Below are 14,601 nucleotides of genomic sequence, written 5' to 3' on the forward strand. Positions count from 1 at the left end.
GGGAAGAACTGACAGCTTACTAATTTGAGCAACAGTACGGTAATAGCTGTTGTTTATTTCTTCTGCTCTGCCTGTTGGTGCAGTACAGATCCTTTTGTCTGCACTAAAAAAGTGAGGATGGTTTCAGAATTAGTGAATTTCTGACCTCTTTTCCCATTTTTCTTCTTGATCCCTGCAGAAGGACTAGCAAAATTTGCTTGCACATAAAAAAAAATATTTAAAATATCATTGCTCAAGATTCTGCTGTTCTGGCAGTTCCTTAATGCAGTTCTATAGATAACGATGCCGTGATTAAGACAGTTTTGATAATGCTGTGCTTCAACTACTGTAAGATGCAAGCTGGATGCATATTTCTTCAAGTTTGTCTTTAGGACATATCCGTATGCTGCAAGAACAAAACAAGCTCAGAGCTGTGAATACTGTGTAGCATTTAAATCACTCAATATTCTGCCCTCCCTGTTTCAACATAAGAAAGATCCGCTAGCAGCTAATAGTTCTTCCTGGCAGCTGGCTTCCAGAGAGCCAGGGAAGAAAAAAAGACCAGTGTTTGTAAATTTTGTGCTCTTGTTTTTGAGTCATGATTTTAATTACTGTTTCTGTTTTACTGCTACAGCAAAAATGTAGATTAAAATAAGGAAATGAAATAATGACAGTGGATTTAACTCACAGCAAGCAGAGCTCCACCGGATGAGCAGTATGTCTGGAGCCAGGGACACAACAGCCATGAGCAACTCATTCTCAGTGTGAATCAGGGTTGCAGAAACTCACTTCTGATGGGCTCCAGCAAGAAACCTGATCCAAATACTGCTGAGCTTGGGTAAAGCTTGTATCTGATGCTAGTAGCTGAAGGTAATCTTTGTATGATATAAAGGTAGTGTTTGAGTCATTAATGAAAGCACTGACTTCATGTTTTCTATAAAGAACTCTTCCTGTAATTCAAGTTGGGGAAAGTTCCTCACAGTGTCCAGGAAAGAGTTTAACAGGGAGTTTTCAGCTGAATAATCATCCTTGAAGGCCACATAAATGTTCCTGAATTGTTCCCAGGAGAATGAGATCTTGATACCTCTCCACAGAGTCTTGATTGAGTGCTCAACAGATACCATGAAGTGACTGCCAAAGGCACAGATTTGTCACATCCTTCTTTTAATGAAAGCTGGAAATGCCTCTCTTCACTGTTGTGAGTTACTTTACTTTATGTTTCCTAACCTCTTCCATGTCGGAGATGTCACTCCCAACAAATTACGCAGCCAGCTACAGCTGCTACCTCCAACTGCATAGAGAATAGGCATTTTTACTGAAACATAAAATAAACATTTAAAAAAGCACTGGTAGCAGTTTCACAGTTACAATGAGTAGCTGCACCTGCCTAACTAGCTCTACTAAAAAGCAGGACACAGTCTCTGTAAGATCCCGGGTTAAGGAGCATGTGACAGCAACCTTATTTGGAAATAAATGCTTGCTGGGCCGTGGCTGCCTGTGGGATTCCTGCCCTTCAGTCCACAGTCTGAACTGTGGGGCAGATTCTTGGACACATTCTTTTGGGCTGGAGCTTCCCCTGGTGCAGGCATGTACCTTGTTTTGGATTCCTGCGAGTTCCTGGCCTGAGCATTCTCACCCTCCTTAGAGTTATGTGCCCGAGTGCTTGTGTATTCCTGCTTTAACACATTTCATCCTCAGAAAAAGACTGTTATTAAAAAAACTTAAAACAAATGGTATCACTTTGACACCGTTATACTAGCTAGAGATTGCACAAGAGGTTATTCCAGAAAATCTGAGAGGGGAAGGAATCTCTGCCAAGCCATAATGATGGGGATGGGCTGGGGAGAGCAAGGCAAGTTCTCAGGCTGAAGGTGCTGTGTGAGCTGCTGCTTAGCTGGGGGTCACCTGGGGATACTCACAAAGCACATCTTCCAGGAGTGCATTCCAGATAATTTTCATCAGCTTGAAGTAAACCCCAAGCTATTCATACATTGATAAATGATTTTTCATTCCTTTTTTTTCCCTTTGTGTTTTCCCTCTATTGTTCCCTCAATACCCTATAATCTTTTTCACTAAAGCAAAATATATGCCAAACAAAAGAACTGACTCTTTTAAATTACTCTAAGCTAATGAAAAACAAATAAGATACACCATAAAAAGGTTTTGCCCAGGCAGTTACGCTGCAATGAAATACCAAACTATTCCAATCTAATTTTTCCACAATATATGCTATTCCAGGTAACTGAAGTCAGCATTGTTCACGTGAAGGCACCCATTGAGCAAATACAGCCAAAATGATAAAGGAAGAAGGTTATATGGAAAAAAGACAAAACTGTAATAACAGCATTTATTGGAACGTATCTTACCAGGAAATCAGATACATTACTAATAAATTCCTTACTGAATGCTATGAAAAGAATCAGTGAGATAAGAAAAGAAGTAATGTAGCCAAGGAACAGCAACTGGATAGCAATCTTTACTTGGAATAATGTAAGTAGAATTTATAATAGATCTATCAAAGCATCTGGCAATGTTGCTGTAAAATAAGTCTGGCATTTCCATCTTTACCCCTCAGTCACTTTGAAGGAGCTTTTAACTTTGCTAACTTGATTCAATCTTGCAATAAAGTATCCAGTCTTGTGTGGTTTGGTTGTGTTAGTGACTAAGACGAAAGTTCCTTTTTACCAAAAAAAAAAAAAAAAAAAAAAAAAAAAAAAAAAAAAAATTCAAAAGGCAACCTAAGGCTTACAAGACAATACTTGTCACTGTTCTTTACAAAGCCGTTCCTTGTGTTGTCTACTTCTGGCCAAAAACTGAATTCTTTGTCTTCTGTTTTTTGATTCTCACATGGTTTAGATAAAGAATGGCTTCTTTAGATTAAAAAAAAAGGGGGGGGAGAGGAAGTGGTTGGTGCAATGAAGTTAGTCCTTGAGTGTATGATACTAAAATCAGTATCAAACTAGAGTGTTTTGAGGAAGAACTGGTAAAACAAAGGGGAAGGCACAGAATGAAACCCATAAAACAAACCTCAACTCATACAAGTTTGCAGAGTTATGCTAATAGTTATAATTTCATTAGACATTAATATGTAGTGTTATGGGTTCCCATTTGTCCTGTAACTTTACAAGACATGCCATCTTCCCAGACAGCTGCAGCCTGTATCAGCTACAAAAATAATATTAACTGTTCTCTAGCCATTTAATAATTAACAGCATAGTTCACCTCCTCAGAGGCAAAAAAGGAAAAAAGCCAAATACTTGAGTCTGAACTATTTAGGAACTGAGAATATGCATTATCCAGCAGTTCCCCCAGCTAATTAGGGCAAAAAGTTGAAGTTTAATGCTTCTTCATGGACGTAGAAAGGGGTAGTATTTTGGGAAGAAGAAGAAAGGAGAAAGACATAGATAGGAGAGGAAAGGGAGTGATCAGCGTACATGTGGTTCTAAAATGTAACCTTGTCTCTCTCTGTGCCAATCCTTCTCTGCAGGACGGTTCTCGGGAGTGCCCACCAGAAGGGGGACCCAAAACCAGCACCATGGGTACAGTGATACTCCCATTTCTGCCTGGGCAGGGGCCTAAGCTACAGGACATCCAAGGGCATGGAGAGAAGACAAATATGAGCAGAGCTATCCTGGAACTAACCTGCAATGAGAATGATGACAAAGTGTGATGTGAAAGATTCATATCAGGTCATTATAGCTTCTGTAATGGATTTTCATTTATTTATTTATTTATAGTTTATTTAGTTTGTCTAACTGGAGTAAATGAAATTATTCTTTATAGAAACAAGCAAAGAGAGACAGCATACATTCTAGCAACTAGAAGTTGCAGCTCATGACAGTTCTGGTAAAAAGGAAGAAGATAACTCAAATGTGGAGAAGTTAGATGTTTATTTATAAACAATGTTATGACATCAGTGAAAAATGAGCTTCCAGTGATAAAACCTAAAAGGTAGGATGCTGCTTTTCTTCTGACCCATCCAGAGATTTTTGACCCCCCAAATTAACTAATAAAATCAGACAATTCACTGTATGACATTTTCAAAGAAATTTGGTGCAGTAAAAAAGTAAAAGAAAAACCTTTTCTTATTGATGATAGGAAACACAGGACAACACTGCCAGTTGGCTGAGGGATAATGGAAGAAATTTTCTGCAGTCATTTTTTTTTTTTTTTTGTATTTTAAGTCAATTCATTCTAAGTTTTGAAATAAGTTTAGTACAATGATTGCAGCAATTAATTATTAAATTGTTACAGGTAACCCCTCTTAGCATACATCTAATGAACAGAAAGACAAAAACATCATTAAATGTTCAAGTATGTGATTTCCAAGAAAAGGAGTTTCTATTCTAGCACATTTACTTCCTTCTGCTTTCCTATCAAAAGCAACATTAAGGTTTCCAGTATATTATCCTTTCTTCAGTAATCACACCTTCAGTTAGTGTTTATCAACGTTTGTACTTTGTTAGGAAGAAAAGTTAATCAGCTATTTCCTTTCCTGAAATCAAGCTAAGATTTTATTAAAGATGAGATAAACTACTTTAGAATGAAAAAACATTCTGTAAATATGGGAAAACTGAGGGAAACATTTATCATCAGCTAACAGGTTGCAGCATGGAAGATTACGTGAATAATAGGGCATTTGACAGAAAATAAGGGTGTGAGGAAGCTTTGACAAAGGCAACTTTCCAGCTGAACTTAGCCAGCCAGAACATGAGTTTTTCTCCAAGTATTCAAACAATACAGATCATACACCAGCACTGAGAAAATATGGTTAAAACCAGTTTTTAACTGAGACATGAAAGGTAGTTGCCTTGAGGACGCATTTGTGTTGAATTGTAATCACTAATGTGCTGAATTATACTGTGCTGAAAGAGCTTGATAATAACCATGATGCTAAAAAGGATTGTTTGGAGGCACGAGCCAAACCTCCTGGAAGCAGGAGAGGGAGGGAGCCTGAGGCTGCTTCCTGCCCCGGGAGGACTTACTGCAATAGAAAAGTACTTTGCAAAGAAAGTTAGCCTGAAATACAATCAAAATCTGAAATGTAAATTATGTTATATGCTAAAAGCTCTACCATATGATAATTAAAATCAGTAACTCCTGCTGAAAAACTTGATCTTAGCTGACAAATGTCCTATTATGTACTTTTCAATGATCCCAAGGGAAACATCAGTGCTATGACAGAACTACTCTGTTTTCTTTGCTTCTGGCATGCTGTAAATCTTTGAGTCAATTGGACGGGAAAAAAGGAAGATGCTCTATACACTGTAATTACTTTTCCTTACTCCTGATTTACCAGTTCCTGATGGATTTTGCCCCCTCACCACAATTATACTGAAAAATTTCTTTCTATTTTCTGTATCTTTTATATGGAGGTTGTTTAAATATTAACAAGGTGAAACGTCTGTAAGAGGAAATGCAACCAAGTCTTCTCAGTAAATTCGGTGAATATCCTTCTTGTTTTACTGAAGCTTCTTAAGAAGATTGATATCTTAGTTACTTAACTATTAGGTAGACAGTACAGCTCAGATTAGGAAAGAAAAAAATCTTGTCATGCTTTTAGTTGAATTGATTTGCTCCCATTTATCCAGAATGCCAATGCCATGGAGAGTTTAATCTTGCTTCAATATAATGAACCCAGTAACTATTGAAGTCTGTTATGTATTAACTCTTCATTTCCTGCAGCTTTTTGCATGTTCATTGTCTTAAGATACAATTAGTTCCTTTCACATTTCTAGTCAAGATATTTTTTATATCTTTTAATTGCCACAGCCTCAATGTCTCTACCAAGAGAAAACGCCTAGTTCTTTACATCAGTGGAATTTAAGCAGGAGGTAATTGGATTGAGCCAATTGGTTTGTCCTCTTTTTGGTAAAACTTTGAGGCAGTTGGAACTGACCCTTTCCTACAGCTCCAGTCCTCCATCCAAGCAGAAAATCTAGTTGTCAATTAAGACACACAATCCCTCATAGCCACACAAATCATGTTAACATTTTTAATAAATTAAAGATTCCTTTATTTATAAAACCCAAACAAATCATAGATCCAGAGAAAACAATAAAATACACCTTCCCATGCCTCTGTGCTTCCCCACTCCTCTCCCAGAGACACCATGCCACACACAAGGCATTTCCTTCAAATCACAGAGTCTCTCAGATCCTTGCCCCTTTCTAAAATACCCAAACCTCCTTTCTGTATACTCTGTCCTCCATATCAGGGTGAGACCACAGATGAACCCCCTGTCAGGTTGCACCAGACCTGCTGCTTAGCTACCAGCCAACCCAGGTGCTTTCTTGGTCAGGCCATTCCCTTGCCCAGAGATTTAACCAGAAGTGTTTTAGAGCTTCACAAACATCTGTGTCATCACTTCCAGGAATTTCAGCCCAAGATGAAGGCAAAAAATTTCCAGATTTGGCTAGTCCAGTAATCAAAATAGCATTTGCAGTTCATGACCTCAGCTGAAAATATCACCATAAATAGGATACATATCACAGATTTGCCTTGCAGGGGTAGCAGTTGTATTCCTCAGCCTGGATATATTAGAACCTGGCTGAAAATGGGTTTGTCTCAGTGTCCATGTGAAATGATGCAGGCCTGATCTGCCACGGTGGACAGTTTTCCTTGAACCCCGCTACAGGGTCAGAGCTGTTATGTGCATCACAGATATTGCCCTCTCTGCCTCTAGCCAAAAGCCCAAACTGCAGCACCCTACCAGCTCCTTTCCACTCCCCAGCACCAATCCAGTACACTCAGTGCTCCATCTGCACAGTGGGAGAAGATATACTAGTTGGAAAGGTAGCAGAACAGAGGAAGAAGCTAGACTAGCTATTTTTAAGAACTTTTCGAGGAGCAGAGAGGAAGGAGAGCTTTAGTCTAGGCCTCTAGTCCTGGTCTACTTCTTGCTAGATAGGCCAAAAGACCTGACCATGAGGCCTGCAAGTAACTTAATGTGAGACTAATAATAGATCAAATGTCTAGCATAGGTTAACTTTAATACAAATAACAAATTAGATGTCTAGCAGCAACTAACTTCTAATTGTAGAACAAAACCTATCCTGGAATTGAGAAATCAGCCATGGACAGTTGGCTAAGCATCTAGTGATTACTGCCAGTGCTTCTCAGACTAAATTTGTGTGTGTGTTAGGAAGAAAAAAATGAGGAGACCTTCTGTGAAGGGCAGACCAGATAGTCCTGGGACAAGATAGCTCGATAGAACAGGCAGAAAGAAAGAAAGGAAGGAAGGGGTGGTGACCCTCTCCTCTGCTTTACCTTGCATGCTCAGTGTCACGGTTATTCCTTCCTTTCCTTGGGTTTTGGTGGCTTGGGGTTTTGATTTTTTTTTTCCGTGTCCAGGCTGCACTTCTCCTTTTTCATATAATATAAAGAAACCTCGTATGCTACCTAGCCTGACAACAGCTGGGCTTGTGCTGGGAGAGAGGAGGTGGATACCCAAGGGATCATTTGGAGGATTTTGCTTCACCCATATGTAAAACTGTGCAATAACTCAATGTATATTTTGAGCTTACTTGGCTTTTTGTCAGTAAAATAGCTACCTACCCTTTGGGGCTCTTCTTGGATGGCGCTTTCTCATACATTCTTGCATTTAATGGGGTTTGTTTCAGTTTCAGTTTCAGTGACAGGGTGTGCCTGTGTGTGGGTGTGTATCAAGGAGAAACCTAAGACTTTTATAGCCTGAAATGTCTTATTTCCACTTCTCAGAGTGTTACAAGGAATGAGAAGAGCAAAGCATGTCTTCAACTGGTCATACATGGTGGATGCCAACGTGATACACATTAATGAAAACACTTGATGCAGGCAGTTCCCTAAGGTGCGTTTGGCTGGGCAGACCCGTTCTCCCTGGGGTATCCTATCTCAAAAGAGTCCACTGCATGTCCTATCTGAAAACAGGGTTATTCAGCGTGAACCCCAGGGTTTGCTGGTCATCCTTCACCCTAACATGATTGCAAAACATGATCTTAAACTACACTAAACTGATTTTAAAACTCTTTGCAGGTGTAACTCCATGCAGCTTGGCAGGATGTGTTCTGCCCACACCCCAAGCTTAAGTAATATTTTTAATATAGCTGTAAACTTATGATTTATGCAGAATATTATGATTTTGTTGATTTAAATATGAAGTACTTAATTTAACTATTTCCCTCACTTTAAACAGCTAACCAATACTCGGAATACCATACAAAATGGCCTGTGGACCTTTTCTCTCAGAGTTTGAGTTCTTCACTTAAAAAAGATTATGATAAATTGTTTCAGTGATACAAATGCATCACATTAGAACCAGCTATTAGCCTGTGTGGCAAAAAAAGAATGGGATTTGTTTCTATTTTCCAAACTCAAAATTATTGTGTGTATTTTATTTTGTTTTTGTTTTTAATTAAAACTCTAGTACAGCATCTTTTGTGTTTGTGGTAATTATTTTGAACTTTGCATCCCAAAGGAGAAACGTGTAAATAGTTCACTCTTTTGTGGCTATTTGTTCCTGCCATTAGCTCAGGAAATGTATTTTCCAAGCTCTGCATTAGTTTAGCCAACTGGTGACAAAAGTGGTCGTTTGTGTCAGCACAGCAGAGCCGAGTTAAGCAACAGAATAGACTACATTTCTGAGTAACACAATATGACCATCTGAGGAAAGAGTAATTGTACAAAATGTTTTGTCTTAAGTGTATACTTTATTATTCATGTGCTAGTTGTCAATGTGGATGGAGAATAGTTTGCAAATTATTGACAGCTGTCACTGGAAATGTTTATATTTTGAGGACTTTTCAGTTTGTTCTATTGTCCTCAGGGTCAACATGGATGTTACTCTTGACTTACACTCTACTGAAGAGAGTGATTTAGGTTTTATCCAAACATACATTTCGCTACCTGCTTTGTGTTTGCAGCACGAGCAGCAATGCTGAGTGCCACCTACCAGCCCTCAGAGGGGAATAACTAAGTGATCCTTCGCCAGCAACTGGTAGGACAGCACAGCACAGCCATTCATGAGCTACCAAATCAATGATTTTTGAGAAATGAGGGTGTGGATAAAGCCACACTCATCTGAGACAGAAACTCTGAGGTCAGTCCAAGTCCATCAACTTACAGTGAATCCCTGTGGGGGTAAAAGTTACAGTACAAGACAGTTTGCACTGTTTGAGTTAATGGAGAGCATGGGAAGACCTGGATCCCAGTGGTGCTGCAGGACTCAGGGCAGTGATACCTGCCCAGTGGCGGGGAGCTGCCTGCAGAGCTCCCTGTGGCTGCTGGAGAGCCTGGCGGTGCTCCTTGGTCCTCACCAGCTCAATGGGGCACAGACAAGCATGTGGCCCCTCTGCTCATTCTGTGCTGACAATCTCTTGTGGAGCTCTGGATGCACAGACACCCTCGAGTTCTCCTTCTGGCCGTCCTCCAGCTCCGCTTCCTCCGAACTCCTGCTTCCTCCCCACGTCCTTTCTCTGTCCTAATTTCTCTTTGGGGGAACCCAGTGCTGCCGCTTCTGCCAGCTCTGCTGCCAGCCTGTGATCTTGGCTGAACCCTGCTGAAAAGCCAGCATGGGTTTGGGCTGGCAGCACCCACGTCACTGCAGGGAGCCTGCCACCACCCTGAGCTCCCTGAGCTCCCAGCCCCTTGCTGCATCAGGCCATGGCCCATGCCAGGCAGCTGCCTGCTTCTGCAGCCCTGGAAATGCCCTTCTGAGGTGCTTCCCCACTTGCTACCAGGAGCTGGCATAGAAGAATGCACACCTCAGATTATCTGCCTACAGATTATGTGGAGTGGTTGCTATGCACTCTCTTTAAAACAAAACAAAACAAAACACCACTAAACCCCTACTGTTCTACAGTATTTTGAATACTCCTATTTTATGCCAAAACTGGGAGCTGGTCCTATAGCAAGCTATTAAGTGCAATAAAACATGCCAACTAGTTTTTGTGTAATAATCCTGTAGATTAAAATTTAACCACAGTTTGCACTTCAGAACTGGAATCTAATAAAAGGTGAGTGGTTTCTCGGACAGGCATTGTGTCAATTTGAAGAGCCTTCCAGCCCAGCCCATCCCCCCCCAGACCACAGTATCTGTCCATATCCCCCCAAAGCCCTTCATCAGCAGGAGTCTGCACTAGACCTCTACTGAGGTTCCCTCCAACCTGAATTGTCCTCCTCCCCAGGTATAGGACTTTGCATTTGCCTTTGCTGCATTTGTCCTTTGGGCCCATTTCTCCAGCCTCTGTAGGTGCCTCTGAATGGCTGCAAAGCCCTCCAGCGTATTGGCTGATTCCCACCCCTCAGTTTGGTGTTGTATACAAACTAAATGAGACCAGACTCCACCACCTCCCCCAGGTCATCTATAAAGATGGTCAGGTCTCAGGACAGACACCTGCAGCACCCTACCTCTTACCAGCATCTAAATGAATTATGGCCCATTAACCACTGCCCTCTGAGCCTGACCACCCAGTCAGTTTTTTACCCATCTAGCTGTCTATCCATTCAGACTGTCACATCCTAGCATTAATACTTGACAGACCTAATGTTTGGAAAATAGTACACATGCTCTGCCAGCTCATTCTTCTTGAGCTTCCTAAGAACTGCCATGTGAGTCAGTTCATCTATTTTTTGTGACAATCCGAGAGCCTTTAAGAGCTTCATCACATCCTTTCCTTGTCTTGAATGTGTCTTGGATGAGCCTAGTAGTGCAAAAACACAGATCAGCCAAACTTAACTTGGAGATTGAAGTCAGTGTCAACTAGGTTTAGAAAAACATTACATTGTAATCACCCTAAATAATGACTGTTTCACTGATTACTTTATATGACATTGTGGCTGGCAGCTGGGAGTTTTGTCTTGTCTGACTGTTATCACTGACCTGTAGTGCTTGTATGTCCTGTAATGAATCAGGGACATACAAACAAGAGGAACTAGAACCATTCTCCCCTCACAAAACACTGGTCTTTATAACAGAGTGTGTTAAAGAAATGAGACATTTGGGAGCTAAAGACAAGTAAGGCTTGGCTGGTTCTGTGCTGCTCTGGCAATGCAAACATGGTTTTGCTGCTTTGGTCTGCTCTGAATCTGTCCTTAAAAGTTGAAAAAATTCAAGTGGTTTTACCACCAGGCTCCATAACAGCAAAACATTAAAAATAGCAAGTTGAGTGTTTATTTATGAACTCTTTGCTAACTTTTAAAGCCCAAAGATATTTCTAGACAAACACACATATTAAAATGGAGATAAAGCTGCTCATCAGGAAGATAAGGGTAGAAATTATACACATGCCCCAAAACACTTATTCTGAGCCTAGAAAATTAGAAGTTGAGCTAACTCTTGGAGTGAATGATGTTGACTTTTACTCATGTATCACTGACAGCCAGAAAAGCTTAATGCTTCCAGCAGTGACAATGCAAAAGAAAAAAATATTTTAAAACCAGGTCTTTAAAAAAATCACAAAATCAAAGAATATCTGAGGCTGGCAAACACCCCTGGAGATCATCTAGTGGAACCTCCTGCTCAGAGCAGGGCTGGCTACAGCAGGTTGCTCAGGGCTGTATCCAGTCAGGTTTTTAGTATCTCCAAGGATGGAGACTTCACAGCCTGTCACAGAAACCTAGAGTTTGGTTTTAAAATATTTTTTTCTTATGTTGAAATGGAGTTTCTTTTATTTCAGGTTGTCCCCATTGCCTCTTGTCCCTGTGCTGGGCACCACTGAGAAGAGTCTGGCTCTTCTTTATGCTCATCCTTCATCAAGTGTTTATACATACTGAAGAGCTCTCCCTGAGCCACCTCCTCTCCACCCTGAACATCCCCAGCTCTCTCAGCCTCTCCTTATATGAGAGGTGTTCCAGTCCCTTAATCATCTTGACCTTTCTCTGGACTTGCTCCAATATATCCTTGTATCTCTTTTACTGGGGAGCCCAGCACTGGCCACAGTGCTCCAGATGGGCCTCACCAGTGCTGAGCAGAGGGGAAGGATCATCTCCCTTGACCTGCTGGCAACACTAAGCCTAATACCAGCCCAGGATCCAAGGGCTTCCTTGCCACAGGGGCACATTGCTTCCTCACGGTCAACCTCTTGTCCACACTCCCAGGACTTTCTCTATAGAGTTGCTTCCCATCCAGTTGGCCCCCAGCGTGTGGTGGTGTGTGAAAATCCTTTTAATCCACTCTACCAAGCAAAAAAAAAAAAAAAAAAAATTGAGGGCAACATTGAAATTCACTGGCACCTCAGATCAATTAAGTGAGCCTTACATACCTGTGGTCCCGAGAGCGTATCCAGTACTGCCTTCAGGTCCTGAGAGGCTATAGGAGTGTGACCAGCCTCATCTGCTTTTACATTTCTGCGCATGCACTTGCCACTTACAATTCTCTTTATGGACAATGTGCACCTGCAGCATACAGTTTGTCCTGACTGTTTTAGGATTAAATGGGTCATATGGTACAGCTGCTTGTGTCCTTCCCTCTGCTACAAATTGAATTTAAGTCACTGCTTTGGCCAAATGAATCCATCCCTTAGTCTCCATGCTTTGACAGGAAAATGCAGGACACAAAATGATGCTACTCTTGTCCCTTCCTTTTCCTGTGAATCCAACCCCTTACTGCCAAGTGAGGATACCACACTTGGGAATCCAGATGATTAACAGGGAACTGATCTGGGCTGAAAAGTACACATCACAGAAAATGGTTATTTTTTCAGCTGAGCTATGTTTCCGCCTAAATAGTTGTATCCACACTGGGGAAGGTGGAAACCAGCAGCTGCATGAGCATGAGCAGAAGCAGATCTACAAGAAGCTGCAGGTAATCACAGGTTAAGTACACCCCAGCAAAGCAATCTTTAGTGACTGATTTTAGGGGAGTGCTGAGCATCTGACACATGTTGACAACAAATTATCCAAATCTCTCAGGCGTGATGCTGCCCCTTAATGCTGTGGCTGTAATGGTCTGGCCTCAGGGGCACCAGAATTTATTTCTTCTCCTTCACTCCTGAGCCTCTCACTGAGTTGCCCTGTGTTGAAGGCATTTTCTAGTGAAGAAAAAGAAAAATTACTTTAAACCACCTTAAGCAGTGGAAGGAACTAACACAAAGCCTCCCTTCACTGGGCCACTGGGAAAAAGGTACACACAATGGCTTCTTTCTGTCTCACTTTCAGGGAAAGAAACGTACACCAGTCATTCCCATCCAAAGAACAGGGCTGTGCAAAACTCATTCCCACAGAAGTGCCTCCTGGCTGCAAGTAGGCACTTGTGCCTGGGAAAGACAGAGAAAAAAAATCAGTTGTTTCTTCAGGGTTATAATTTCTTTATCACTCTTTCTTCTTCCCTCTCTATGCTTGGCGTGTTGATGCCAGCACCTTCTCAAGACAGATGGGATGGCTCTGGGTTTTCATCTCTGCAGGGCAGAGTTGAGGATGTTTGGATGTTTTAAGGATATTCCAAGTTAGTTCATTTCAAGTTACAACCCAAATACCATTTTCCAGGTTCATAATGCACAGTTTTGTGATGCTATTTGCTTCCTTCTCAGTTTTCCTTTAATGCCATCTTAACACATCAGTGAACAACAAAAAGCAAATCAATTCCAGTTTTTCAATGCATTTTAAAGAAATAAATTGCAAACATGATTATTGATAACAGAAGCTGCACCTTTCTACACAAGTTGTATAAATACATGTTCTGTGCTATTACCAAGAAAAATTCCTCACATTCTGACTATTCTTATAGTAAAGTGCTTATGTTACTGAACCTGTATATAGGGGAATGACTAAACCTACTGAACCAAAGGCAAAGGGTCGGATGTCTTTCGCCTGGAATATTATGAGCCACTGAGCATTGCAAAAACTCAGGGTCAGGCTGAGGCTCTGACAGTGGCACACCACTTAGAAAGTGGAAGTTCCTCACACAGAATCAGCTGTAATGACTCTGGCTGCAGGATGCACAGTGATTGCAGGTTATGACAGCAGCGGGCCAGAAGTGATCCAAAAGTATCTTCTGAACCACTGAGGGTCGCAAGCTGTGTTCGCTGTGATGCCACATCAAAGCCAGAGATTATGTGGGTTGTTTCTGTTTCAGGTTTTCTCTGAGAGTGGACAAAATTCCTAGTGGGCACACGACATGCTGCCTGAGCATTGTAATGGCAGTTTTTTCTTTCATTGACTACAAACAGAGAAAACACCGCACTCTATGAGAGTAAATATCATGAAATCAATCAATCCTAAGTCTATTACAGTAAAAAAAATCATGTGAGGACTAAATATAAAAAAATAATGACAGAAATATCAGGTCAGGTACTATGGCCTAATTTTTAACAGAGCTTACTACAGTGCTTAAACTCACAGTTTTTATGTGTGAGGCACAACAAATATAGTGGCATAAATCAGTCATGCACCAGTGAGGTTGCTCAGTAGGAACAATAAGTGACTCCTTAATCATATCGGCCTCTTCACATGGAGACAAGCAATGCAAAGCTCCCTTCCAGCTGAGGCTGCAAGGTGCCCCTCTACCAGGAGGATACAATTGCCTGGGACAGCAGAGTCTCACAATGTTTCTGACATAGCACAGTGGACAGAATGGCTCACCTTCAGATCACTGCATAACCAAACCTACGCCTTTGGAAGAATGCTGTGTTTAACTCCATGCTTAGG

General features: G+C 41.2%; 1 long non-coding RNA gene across 1 annotated transcript; it reads left to right on the forward strand.

Annotated features, from left to right (window-relative positions):
• The first annotated feature begins 1,533 nt into the window (after positions 1 to 1,533).
• Positions 1,534 to 8,304, forward strand: LOC139827341 (uncharacterized). Its single transcript, XR_011737859.1, has 5 exons — positions 1,534 to 2,469; positions 3,467 to 3,668; positions 3,763 to 3,930; positions 7,699 to 7,807; positions 8,153 to 8,304. It is a non-coding gene; the product is annotated as an uncharacterized lncRNA (long non-coding RNA).
• Positions 8,305 to 14,601: the final 6,297 nt, after the last annotated feature.

This window comes from Patagioenas fasciata, chromosome 2 (genome assembly GCF_037038585.1).
Source record: "Patagioenas fasciata isolate bPatFas1 chromosome 2, bPatFas1.hap1, whole genome shotgun sequence".
In the NCBI taxonomy this organism is placed as follows: Eukaryota; Metazoa; Chordata; class Aves; order Columbiformes; family Columbidae; genus Patagioenas; species Patagioenas fasciata.